We start from the raw sequence: 13,452 nt of genomic DNA on the forward strand, positions 1-13,452 counted from the left end.
TTGGGGCTAAATCTCAATAATGAATAAATAAATATGCAGAAAATTGTACACACCAAAGAGACCAATGAGTTTTTATAAAAGCAATACAACTGAGTATTGCTAAGATCAGGAAACAGAATTATCAGCATAATTTACCTCCCAAAGCCTCTCTCTTACTCCTTCCAATCAATACTCTCCCCATCCATTGTTAAGAGTACTTTCTTTTTGGGCCTGTCTGGTGGCACAAGGGGTTAAGACGCAACCTATGAAGCTATCTGCACCCACTGCAGCAAGAGTTCGATCCCCAGCTGGACAGGGAGCTACCCACATGGCACAGCAGACCTCTCCTGTCTCACCCACTGCTCCCCTCAGCAATGTAGTTCAGTCAGTCTGCCTGTTCTGTTCCCCACTCTGTTTTTGGTGAATCCTCTCACCCCCACACCTCTGGCCTGTACCCCAGTTCTTGTATACATAAATAAATACATCTTTTAAAAAATAAACTTTAAAAAAAGTATTTTCTTTTCTATTGTTTTGAGTGTGTAGTCGTATATTACAATGTTATTTTTGTGTTTCTCTGATTAACGGTGAATTTGAGTATCGGTTCATATGTTTTGCCATTAAAATATTCTCTGGATTTTCATCATCTCTTATTTTTAGGAAAAATCAAAACAACACAGTATCACCTCAAACTTATGAGGATGGCTATTAACAAAAAGACAGGAAACAAATGTTGGAGAGGATATGGAATAAAAGGAACCCTTATGCACTATTGGTGGGAATATAAATTGGCACAGCAATTATGAAACACAGCATGGGGCTTCCTCAAAAAAATTAAAATAGAAATATCATACAATCCAGCTGCTCCATTTCTGGATATTTTTTCAAAGCACGCAAAAACATTAATTTAGTTTCAAAAAGATATATGCACCCCATGTTTACCAAAGCATTATTCATAAGTGTCAAAAACTGAAAATAACCTAAGTGCCCCAGGACACATGATTGGATAAAGAAGATATGGTAAATATATATATATCATGGAATGCACATATATGGTAAATATATGCACAGTTATAAAAAAAGATGAAATATTGCCATTTGCAACAACATAGATGGACCTACAGGGGATTATGCTAAGTGAAATAAGTCAGATGGAGAAAGACAAACACCATATGATTTCTCTCATGTGTAAGATAAACAAAAGTAATGAACATAATGAATAAGACAAACTATTAGACATTTAGAATGAATTTTAAATCTTTACCCTTTTCTCACTGATTTCAGTTTTTTAACAACTGCATTTAACTTTGTTAGATACATGCATTCAAAACACTGAAGATAATAAAATTTATTAGTTACCCTTATCTAAGATTCTTCAAATATTGATGTTTTACTATATATGCTTATTGCTCCTCCCCCCTCTCTCATCCAGGTGATTTTTTTTTTATTTTAATCAACATGCATTTGTAATTTTTTCCTAGTTCAGTTTCTCTTCTTTTTTGGTCTATATTGTTAGAGGTTCCGGTGTCCTGTTTAAGAAAATTTGCCCTCAAAGCTTTGGATACATTCTACTGATCTTTCTCTAATTTAAAGCAATAAGTTCACAGAATTTGCTGTTTAGATTCCTGAACATTTATTAGGTGGCAATGTAGATATTAGGCAAATATGTGGGTGGTTATATGCATATTTATTACTCTCTTCAGGGCTAAACATCTCTCTTTGATTCTACTATCTGACTCTGTACTTTTGTTCATCTTTTTTTGGTTCTTGCTGTATTTTAATAGTTATTTTAGACTTACTAGAGTGATAAGACCCAAGCTGAAAATACATTTCAAAATTTCAAACCAGGGCAAAATAATTCTCTATATAACCCAGCTCTGTCTGTTAAAATTAAGGCCAAAGCTAACCATATGGAAAAAGTAACATTTTCTCTGCCTTTGCTTTCTTTGTGTCTTTATCTCCCCTCATACAATTGGAAAGAATTACGATCAGATTACTGCCATGTTTAGATACTTCTAGATACTGTGGATCAAGTAGTCCTTATTAGCCTCCCACCCTCAATTCCCCACAGAAATATGGCATTCACTCAGTGAATTTCCTGATAAATGAAGAAAGATTAGCAAGAAAAAGGAAAAATTATTGGTTTGATTCATTCAGAAATAAATTTTATGAGAAAACTAGATAGAACTCGAAGAAAAGCGAAGCAAGAATATCACCTTTTTGGCACAACTGTTTATTAATGAAACATATGGGAATTAAATGAACTAGACTAAACAGTCTTCTCTTTACAACTCATCCCATGAAGAACTGTATTATCTTACAGTGGGATAAAGTATTCCTGCCGTATGCCCAAATATTTACTTTCACATTATGAACATTTGAACTCCTTTGACATTTTCTACAAGCCTCAGAGCATTCATTTTAACCCAACTGCTCACTTCTGTCTTTTAATTTCTTCATGCTGTAATTTAACACTACAGTTACTTTTCTGATGTATTTAGCATGAATAAATTACATTCTACAAATGTTTCAAAAATGTTCAGTAGGCTCTAACCAGTCATCATTTATCTGAGTACCCTTTAGAAAAGAACAAAATGATCTTCAGTTTTTTTGATTTGAACAATTTTAATCTAAAAAATGTGCAGTTTTGTAAGTGCAAGATTAAGGACTTCTCTCATTGCAAATTTCTAATCCTCCTGCTGGGGGATTATAAACTCCCATGCTGTTATAAAGTTTCTCTGTACACCAGGGTTTTATAACCAACTGGAAAATTGAAGACTTTTTTTTTTTCAATTTAAATATACTTAAATCATGGGAGTCCATTAGAAAAATACAGCTTCATTGGAATTAGGAGAAAATATACCCTTTGTTCAGCATTTAATATTGCATTTCCAATTCATATATAATTGTTTATATGATTTTCAGTCTCCCACAACCCAAATAAAAAGGTTTATATTCTATAGCTGTAAATTTCAAAAGACAACGTCAAATATTCAGTAGAACAGAACTTTCTTATCGCTCCCGGCAGACTCAGCTCCAGCCTGGGCATGGGGAGAAAAGGCTTAATTATACCAGTTTCCTATTACAGTAACCTACTTGGTTACCACATGTTGCAAAGTTAACAGACATGAAAAATGTGGATCTTGTTTCTTTCTGTGTATTTTTCCAAGATGTTTGGGAAAGGGAGTTGCACTGGGGGAGCCGAGTCAGTGCCTTGGGGCACTGCTTAGTGATCACTGAATTTACATTAAAATAAACTGGAATGAGATTTAAACAGTCTCCATCTTGTGTGTGCCTGTATTGAGTGGCTTATTCAGTTGATCTCTTAGTCTAAAATCTGGAGGGGTGTGTGTGTGTATGCATGAGTAGGGGGCGGGGGTATTCCCTGAGCTTAAATAGTGGAGGTAAAAAAAACAGAAAGATTAAATAGAAAGATTAGAGGAGCAGCTTCTTTTCTTGTTGGATTAATGTAAGAAAGAGATGCTTGAGAAGGGTCAGAGGGATGAAGAATGATGGCCTGGATATTTGGCCCCTGCTTCTTGGGCTTAGCCCAGTCTTATCATGCATCAACATATATATATATATATATATATATATATATATATATATATATGTAAAGTTAAAAAGGAAGGAAGGAAGGAGTACTGGTATCTTCTTACCTTGGTATTGGCACACAGTTCAAGGAAGCTAGTGTCTAGATCTAAATCTGTCATAATGGGCTATAATATGAGACCTTTGTCAAGTCACTTTCCCTCTCTGGGCCTTAGTTCAAAATCATCATTAAAAATGGGGAGGAAGGATGATGATGGTGTATCTAAGATTTCTTCTAACAGTGTCCCAGCTGCTAATACGTGTCCAGAACAAGCTGGGCCTCTGATAATCAGGGTGATGGCTGAACCAGGATTGTAGACTGGTCCACGTCAATAGCATGACCTAGAGAAAATGCTGCATGTAAAAAAAAATGTCACTTGAGCAGAACTCACTGATGGAGGTCATTTTATTCTCTAAAGTCTACAATATGTGGCTTATCCAGACACAAAAAATTAAAAGACTGGTTCTTGAACCTAGGAGAGGACCATGATGACCTACGACTAATACAGATTCAGGGGCAAAGAGTGCTGTTGGTTAAAGGCACCCATTTCCCCCTGGATGCAGTATTGTAGTCCTGCCTACCTCATTAATCTGACTAATGTCAACTGTGCCAACAGTTCAACTCCCAGCCTGTTTTGGGCTCTATTAAGAGTGAACTGGTGGGGCCTCCCTGGTGGCACAAGGGGCTAAGACACAACCTATGAAGCTATCTGCAGCCACTGCAGCACGAGTTTGATCCCTGGCCAGGGAGCTACCCACATGGCACAGCAGACCTCTCCTGTCTTGCCTGCTGCTCCCCTCAGCAGTGTATTTCAGTCAACCTGCCTGTTCTGTTCCCCACTCTGTCTCTGGTGAATTCTCTCACCCCCCCCCACACCTCTGGCCTGTACCCCAGTTCTTGTATGCAAAAATAAATAAATCTTTAAAAAAAAAAAAAAGAGTGTGCTGGTGACTGCAGCATACAAGGTCAGCACCTCCACTGCCCAAGTGCAACAGTGTTAGTAAAAGCATAGAGCCTACCAGTAAGTAAAGCTTCCCCATACCTTCTGAGATGTGAGTTCAGCATCCAGCCACATAGTAAACTGAATTACATTTTTACAGAAAGTGAGAAAGATGGAGGAAAAGATGGAAGAAAAAAAAAGAAGGAATAACCTTAGGTTTAGAAGATGTGAGTCGAATCCCATAATTCTTTCTTCCACATATTCGTTTCTTCCCTCTTTTTTCTCATTAACACTTAGGAAAGTGGTAATCTGGAGTGATATGTCCTTTCCCCTAGGGATTAATCTTGCAGTGGTGTGGACAGTAAAAAAAAAAGCCACTAGAAATGACCACAAAATCACTAAGAAGGTAGATGACCTCAGAGAGACATGTAGGGTTTTAGAAAACTGACTGTATGAAGGACTCCGGGGTCTTAGAAATTTATATAACAAGAAGACAGAGTTTTTTGAAGTAGGTCAGGGAAGCTTCTCTGAAGAAGTGATATTTAAAGGGAGAGCTAGAAATTAGTACCAGGTTTTTGAGTTAATCAGAAGCAGAGGCGATACTGCCTTTCTCTTTCTTGTTCACCTGCATGTATTTATTTTATGCAGTCAGGAAGTACACGACTGGCTATTATTCCTGGTACATTTTAAATCCCTGTTTTCTTCTCTCATAGGTGATAGTCGTCATTTTTACTTCTACAGAACTCTTAGCTGTTCTGTCCTTTCTTAATTTTATGAACCAAAATGAGGCTAATGATATTTCTACTTTACATCATTGGAAATGTTCATTTATGCAAAGTAGAAAAAGAATCACAGTTGTCAACTTGTGACCCTCTGATGTTGGACACTGTATTGAGCATTTTAAGCACATGTCACCTTTCACACTTGCAGAACCACATAAGTTAATTACTGTTTTCCTATTTTACAGATGATAAAACTAAGTTAGAGAGAGATATGTAGCTTCACCACAAACTATCACTACATTGAAACTGGAATTTGCAACCAGAAAGTTCTGAAGCTGACATCTGCATATTTAATTTCATTCAATACATTCCTCTTCATGTATATTCAATATATATTCATATATATTCAATATATTCTTTGTTCAGCTTTTGCTTGTCCTGAAGTTCAAGGAAGGGAATTGACTTGCCAAATTTCTGTAAGAATAGAGTTCTTACATCACCAATATTCAGTATGGGGAGCAAAAATTATAATTTAAGATGCACATGCAAATTCCCTTTTTCTAAGTAAGTAAACACAGGGATTAGATAGATGTTTAGTGAAGATGCATTTATTAATTAAAGATATCTACATATAGATTTACTGTTTTTTGGAAATACTTCTTTCTTTTCACATTTTATTATAGCCTGGTTTTTGTTTTTTTGTTTTTTTTTCCCTTTATGGTTAGAGTTTCAGTTTCAGGCTTGGGACCCAGAAAAGCCATGTAACTTGTGGCAAATTATCTTTTATCTTTACTGAATCTTCTCAGCTGAGAATGGAGTTAATTATATCATGTGCCTATCATGTAGACTGGAGGTTCATCTGAGGGTGCATCTAATCTGGTCCTCAGAAGTCAGTTGAGAGTAGATGTCAATAAGCGAGGGGCAAAGTGATGGTGAACACACAAGGTGGGCTTGGCTGAAAAGAGGCCCTTCAAGGGCAGTGTGAGTAGGGATGTGGAGGGAGTGAGATGGAAGAGAGGAAGGAGGTATAATAACGCCTTTTCTTATTATTTCAATCAGTTGCTTTGTATTATTTCTCAGGTTTCCTAAATTGGAGGCATTGCATGAGCTCTAACATGTGAGATCTCACAAATTTCCTTGAGGTTAAGTAGGCTGAAGATGATTGATCATCTCTGAAATCTGTTTTAGGGCTCTCAGTACTGATTTATCTGCATTATTCTTCTAAAATATATCTTCCAACCATTGGGACTACTCCCCCATGATAGAATGTGAGTCCCTTAAAGACAAGTCAATGTAATTTTTTTCTTCCCTCACAGTTCTTAGTAGTAGGGTTATGCTTTTACTTGGAAGATGGAACTAACAAATGCTGGCTAAGTGAACATATAGCCAATTCTTATTTTCCCATTTCCAACCCCCTCTTCATTGCTTTTGGCAGAGACTTGCCCTTACAAACACTCTTTTCTGCCTTCCAACTTTCTTTACCCTCAGGTCATTATGACTGTGTTTACAGATAACATATCCAGGTTTCCAGTCATTCCATTGACCATGATGTGAGACTCATAATAACCTTCCTTTTGGTTTAGACCTAGTTGCAAATCTGGCTGCATGGCTCTTGACAAGCCACTGACTCTCTCTGGACGACAGCCTTCCCATCTGCAAAATGAGACAGCAGACTCCCTGATTTCCAAGACCTTTTAATTATCTAAATTCCATGCCTTAGGGCAGCTACTTTAATTTCATAAATAAGCTCTGAAATAAATTGTCAAATGGAATGTTTCCTTGTGAACAGGTGATGATCATAGATTATTTTGAGGTTTATCACCAGGCGTGCGTGTGCAGGATCTGTCCCTGTGTCTGGATCTTGCCTGGCTTTTGTGGCTAAAGTCCTCTTTCCACAGATGACAGCACAGAGCCAACTGAGTGCTGTTTTATGCCAAATTACTCATTTCTTTGCTTTTAAAAAGGAACCAAGGTCTGAGGTATATCCTACGAAGTGAAATGTACACATTCCATAGTCACCTTTTGTTTTTTACGGAAAGCAAATCTTTAGAAAGAGAATAAAATATTTTTCAAACTATACTCATTTTCCATTCTTAACTTCTTATGTCATTAACTTCAACACAGAAAACAAAGGTTTAGCGAGGAGAAAAATATCCTCTGATCATTGAGAATTTTGGTTAGTTGGTTCTAGCTCTATCCCTGACTGAATGTGGTATTTTAAATAATTTGTTTAAAAGACCCCGGGAGACGCGCACACAGCCCAGGCTGGCGGTAAGCTTGCGCGGGAAAGCGGCACGCTGGGCGTGCTTGAAAAGAAAACGCGGACCGGGATCACCGCTGCCCAGGTCCCCGCGCCTGCGACCTGGGCTTGCGGGGAGACGACCTAGGCTTGTAGGGAGACGCGCGAGGTCCTCACTGAGGTGAAGGTCCCTCCCTGAGTAAGCAGGAACCAGGCGCCCAGGCACGGGAGCGGTGCAAAAGGCGCCATTCCCGCGCCACTGAACTGGGCTAAAGCCTGCGTCCTGGAACTGAGGGCTTTGAACTGAGACCCGGGGCACGAAAATTCGAGGCGTGGGTTCTCCACGACGGTGGGGCACAAGGCAGACACAGCACCCCAAAGCTGTTGAGGTGTACCCTACCATTCCCGCTCTGTTCCCTGTCCCACGGGGTGGGGGGAGGCGAAAAACAGCCCCCCAAGGACAATAGGAGAGATCTCTGGCGCCACCTAGCGACCAGGAAAAAAAAGTCACTAACACCCCATAGAGCAGGAAATTTCTTAAGACTGCTTGAAAAGGGCAGAAGGCTTCTGCAGTGGCCAGCCGGGAAGTTATTCCACGCCAGACCCTTCCGACCAGCAGTCTGAGCCCACAGAGGGAGCAGGCACCCACGTCCGGGGCAGACCGGGGGCGCAGAAGAGTGTGCCTGAAACCGGAGGCGCAGGGACTGCATCCCGCTTTGCCATTTGAGAACAGGGACATTTCTTCAGTAAAAACTGCCTAAAACCAGCAGAAAGCTCCCCCAGAAGACAGAGATGGCTCCTGGAAGAGCCAGAGGGGAGCGGAGAAGTTCACCCAAGATGCCAGTCAGTCCTAGCAACACAGTGTCCCAACGCATACGACAAATTAGAAAACAGACAGTAGGGAGTAGAAGAACCACACGCAACCTAACAACTCCTCAGGAAAGAAGCACACCACAAAAAGAAAACCACTCCCCAGATTGCAACGACAGCAACTTGGAAGAACTTCTGAGCCTTCAGAAAGAGAATTTAAAATTGCCATGATTAAAAAAGTGATAGATCAGAAGAAGGAAATTGAGTCCCTAAAGAGGGAAAACAATGGTCAGAAGAATGAAATTGAGTCCCTAAAGAGGGAAGTAAAAGAAATGCAGGAGATCAAAGAATTAATGGAGGAACTAAAGAACTCCGGGAAAAGCAAGGAAAGCAGAATAGATGAAATGGAAGAACGAATAAGTTCTCTTGAAGACACAGAAATAAAAAGAACCAAAACAGAAAAGGAAAGAGAAGTACGAAGGAAAAAGAATGAAGAAAGACTTCGGGAACTATCTGACTCCATGAGGAAAGGAAATATAAGAGTTATAGGAATTCCAGAAGGAGAGGAGAGAGATGTAGGAACAGAGAAAATATTCCAGGAGATAATTGAAGAGAACTTCCCAAATGCGAAGAAGGAGCTGAAAATTGATATACAAGAAGCAAGAAGAACACCAAACTTCCACGACGAAAGGAAAAACACAGCAAGACACATAATAGTAAAGCTCAAGAATCCAGGACAAGGAAAAAATAAATGAAGCTGACAAGAGGGAAGAAACAGATAACATTCAAAGGAAAACCAATCAGGCTGACATCAGACTTCTCTGAAGAAACACTACGGGCAAGGAGAGAGTGGAGGGACATAGTCAACAGACTCCAAGAAAACAGATGCCAACCAAGAATACTCTATCCCGCAAAGCTCTCTTTCCTCCATGAAGAAAGAATATGGACCTTCCCAGACAAAGAGAAACTCCGGAATTTCATTACGACTAAACCCCCACTCCAAAAAATACTACAAGGAATCCTAAAGCCAGAACCTGAGGGGACAAGAAAAAAAAAGTCTCAGAAAATAACAAAAGAAGACCAAAAAAAAAAAAGTTATTAAAAGAATAAATAAAATCAAAGGAAAGACAAACATAATGGCAAATACAGATGCTAACATATCAATATTAACTCTAAATGTAAATGGACTAAACTCTTCAATAAAAAGACACAGAGTTGCAGCCTGGATTAAGAAACAAAACCCAACCTTTGCTGTCTCCAGGAAACACATTTAGCTACAAAAGATAAAAATAGGCTCAAAGTCAAAGGATGGAAAACAATCCTACAAGCAAATGGGCCAAAAAAGAAAGCAGGAACAGCTATACTTATATCAGATAAAACAGACTTCAAACTCAAAAAAATAAAAAGAGACTCCAATGGTCACTACATTATGATTAAGGGGACAATACTTCAAGAAGACATAACACTCATTAACATATACTCACCAAACGAAAGAGCACCAAAATATATCAGACAACTGTTGTCCTCTCTGAAAACAGACATCAGAGAAAACACATATGTAGTGGGAGACTTCAACACACCACTATCAACAATGGATAGATCAACAAGACAAAAAATAAGTAAAGAAACTAAAGCTCTAAATAAGGACCTAGAGCAATTGGGCTTAACAGACATCTATAGAACACTAAACCCAAAAAAAACGGAGTACACATTTTTCTCAAGCGCACACGGATCATTCTCCAGGATCGATCACATACTGGGGCACAAGACAAACATCAACAGATACACCAAGATTAAATCATACCAACCATCTTTTCTGACCACAAAGGCATCAAACTAGAAATAAATCATAAAAAGAAGGCAAGGAACTATCCTACCTCATGCAGATTAAAAACACACTACTGGAAGACCACTGGACTAACGAGGAGATCAAAGAAGAAATTAAAAAATTCTTTGAATTGAATGACAAGGAGGACACCAATATCCTAAATGTATGGGATGCAGCAAAAGCAGTAATAAGAGGAAAATATATAGCAATAGAAGCTCACATCAAAAAACAAGAAAGAACTCAAAGAAACAACCTAATCTCGAAGCTCAAAGATCTAGAAAAAGAACAACAAAAAAAACCCAAAACCAGTAGAAGAAAAGAAATAATAAAAACCAAAGCAGAAATAAATGAATTGAAACTAAAAAAACAATCCAAAGATCAATGAAACCAAGAGCTGGTTTCTTGAAAAAATAAATAAAATAGACAAACCCCTAGCCAGGCTCACAAAGGAAAAAAGGGAGAAAGCACAATACACAGGATCATAAATGAAAGAGGAGAAATCACAACGGACACAGCAGAAATCAAAAGAATAATCAGTAACTACTATGAACAGTTATATGGAAACAAGTTCAACAATCTAGAGGAGATGGACAAATTCCTACAACTCTACAATCACCCAAAGCTAGATAAAGAAGAAATAGAACACCTAAACAGACAATTACAAGCAGCGAAATTGAAATGGTAATCAAAAACCTCCCAAAAACAAAAGCCCAGGACCTGATGGATTTACAAATGAATTCTACCAAACATTCAGAGACGAATTAGTGCCTATCCTTCACAAACTCTTCCAAAAAATTGAGAAGGAAGGGACAATACCAAACACGTTCTATGAAGCCAATATTACACTAATACCAAAACCGAATAAGGACAACACAAAAAAGGAAAACTATAGGCCAATCTCCCTAATGAACACTGATGCAAAAATCCTCAATAAAATTTTAGCTATCAGAATCCAACAATGTATCATAAGATAATTCACCACGACCAAGTTGGATTCATTCCAGGAGCACAAGGATGGTTTAAACATCCGAAAATCAATCAACGTTATCCAACACATCAACAAAAAGAAATATAAAAACCATATGATAATATCAATAGATGCTGAGAAAGCTTTCGACAAAGTGCAACAACCATTCATGATAAAAGCCCTTGAAATTCTGGGATACAAGGAACATACCTCAACATCATAAAGGCCATCTGACAAGCCAACAAGCCAGTATATAATTCTCAATGGTGAAAAGCTGAAAGCAATTCCATTAAGATCTGGAACAAGACAAGATGTCCACTCTCACCACTGCTGCTTCTTTAATAGATACTGGAAGTCGCCAGAGCAGTAAGACAAGAGAAAGACATCCAAGGAATCCAAATAGGAAAAGAAGAAGTCAAACTATCACTATTTGCAGATGAATATGATAAATATACATAGAGAACCCCAAAATCTCCACAGAAAAAAACTAAATTCCAATCATCGTCAGTTCAGTAAAGTGGCAGGATAAAAATCAACCACAAAAGTCAGTAGCCTTCCTATACACAAAACAATAAATCTGAAAAGAAGAAGAAATAAAAAAAACCACCCCTTTTATTATTGAAACAAAAAAAAATCAAATATTTGGGAATAAATCTAACAAAAGAGGTAAAGGACCTATACAAAGAAACTATAAAAACAACTGTTAAAAGAAATAGAAGAAGACAACAAAGAAATGGAAAGACATCCCTGCTCATGGATTGGAAGAATAAACATTATTAAAATGGCCATCCTACCAAAAGCAATATACAGATTCAATGCTATTCCAATCAAAATCTCAATGGCATTCTTCAAAGAAATAGAACAATTATGATGAAAATTCATATGGAATCACCAAAAACCCAATAGCCAAAGCTCTACTGAAAAAAAAAGAGGAAATGGAGGCATCACACTCCCAGACTTCACTTACTACAAAAGCCATAATCATCAAAACTGCATGGTATTGGAACAAGAAAGACATAAGCAACCAAATGGAATCGAATAGAAAATCCAGAAAATAAACCCACAGATTTATGGTCAACTAATCTTGACAAAAAGGAGCAAAGATATGCATTGGAGCAAAGAAAAGTTTGTTCAATAATGGTGGCTGGAAAACTGGGTCGCTACAAATGCAAAGAATGAAGCTTGACCACTACCTCTACACCAATACACAAAAATCAACTCAAAAATGGATTAAAGAACTAGACATAAGACCTGAAACCATAAAATACATAGAAGGAAATATAGGCGAAACACTACGGACTTTGCACATCAAAAGACATCTTTAACAGACACATCACCACAAACTTCACAAAGCAGTGATAGTGAAGACAAAGATAAACAGCAGGGACTACAATCAAATTAAAGAGCTTCTGCACAGCAAAAGAGACAATAACAAAAACAAAGAGAAACCCCACCAACTGGGAAGAACATTTTTTGCACCCCAACACTATGAATATAAGGGACTGATCACAAAAAATCTGCAAAGAGCTGATGAGACTCAGCAACAACAAAGAAAAAATCCAGTCAAAAAAATGGGCAGAAGAGCTAAAAAGAACTTCTCTGAAGAGGAAATGCAAATGGCCAACAGACATATGAAAAAATGTTCAACATCACTTTGTAATCAGGGAAATGCAAATCAAAACTACCATAGAATACCCATCTCACACCAGTGAGAATGGCACATATTAAAAAAACTAGCAACAACAAATGTTGGCGAGAGTGTGGAGAAAAAGGAACTCTTCTGCACTGTTGGTGGGAGTGCAAACTGGTCCAACCACTATGGAGAGCTGTGTGGAGATTTCTGGACCTACTAACATAGAGCTTCCATATGATCCAGCAATTCCACTCCTAGGTATTTACCCCAAAGGACACAGAAACATCAATTCCAAAGAGCACCTGCACCCCTATGTTTTATAGCAGCACTGTTTACAATAGCTAAGCTTTGGAAACAACCCAAATGCCCAAAAGTAGATGACTGGATCAAGAAGATATGGTACATATATACCATGGAATATTACTCAGCATTCAAAAAAGATAAACACATGCAATTTGCAGCAACATGGATGGCGCTGGAAGGGATCATGCTCAGCGAAATAAGCCAAAAAGAAAAAGAAAAATACCGGATGGTCTCACTCATACAGGAATCTAGAAAACTTAAATAAGGGACCAGGAAAATGAATATAAGAAAGTGAAAATCAAAATCAACAAAAAACTATGAACCAGAGCACTACTTTGGGGGGTGGGGGGCGGGAGGGGAAGGATTGGGTTCAGAATGGGGCGTTTGCAATTGTATGGGGAATAAAATAAAAATAAAATTTAAGATTAAAAATAAAAAAAAA

This window comes from Talpa occidentalis, unplaced genomic scaffold (assembly GCF_014898055.3).
Source record: "Talpa occidentalis isolate TD23 unplaced genomic scaffold, MPIMG_talOcc4v2.1 talOcc4.17, whole genome shotgun sequence".
Classification (NCBI taxonomy): Eukaryota; Metazoa; Chordata; class Mammalia; order Eulipotyphla; family Talpidae; genus Talpa; species Talpa occidentalis.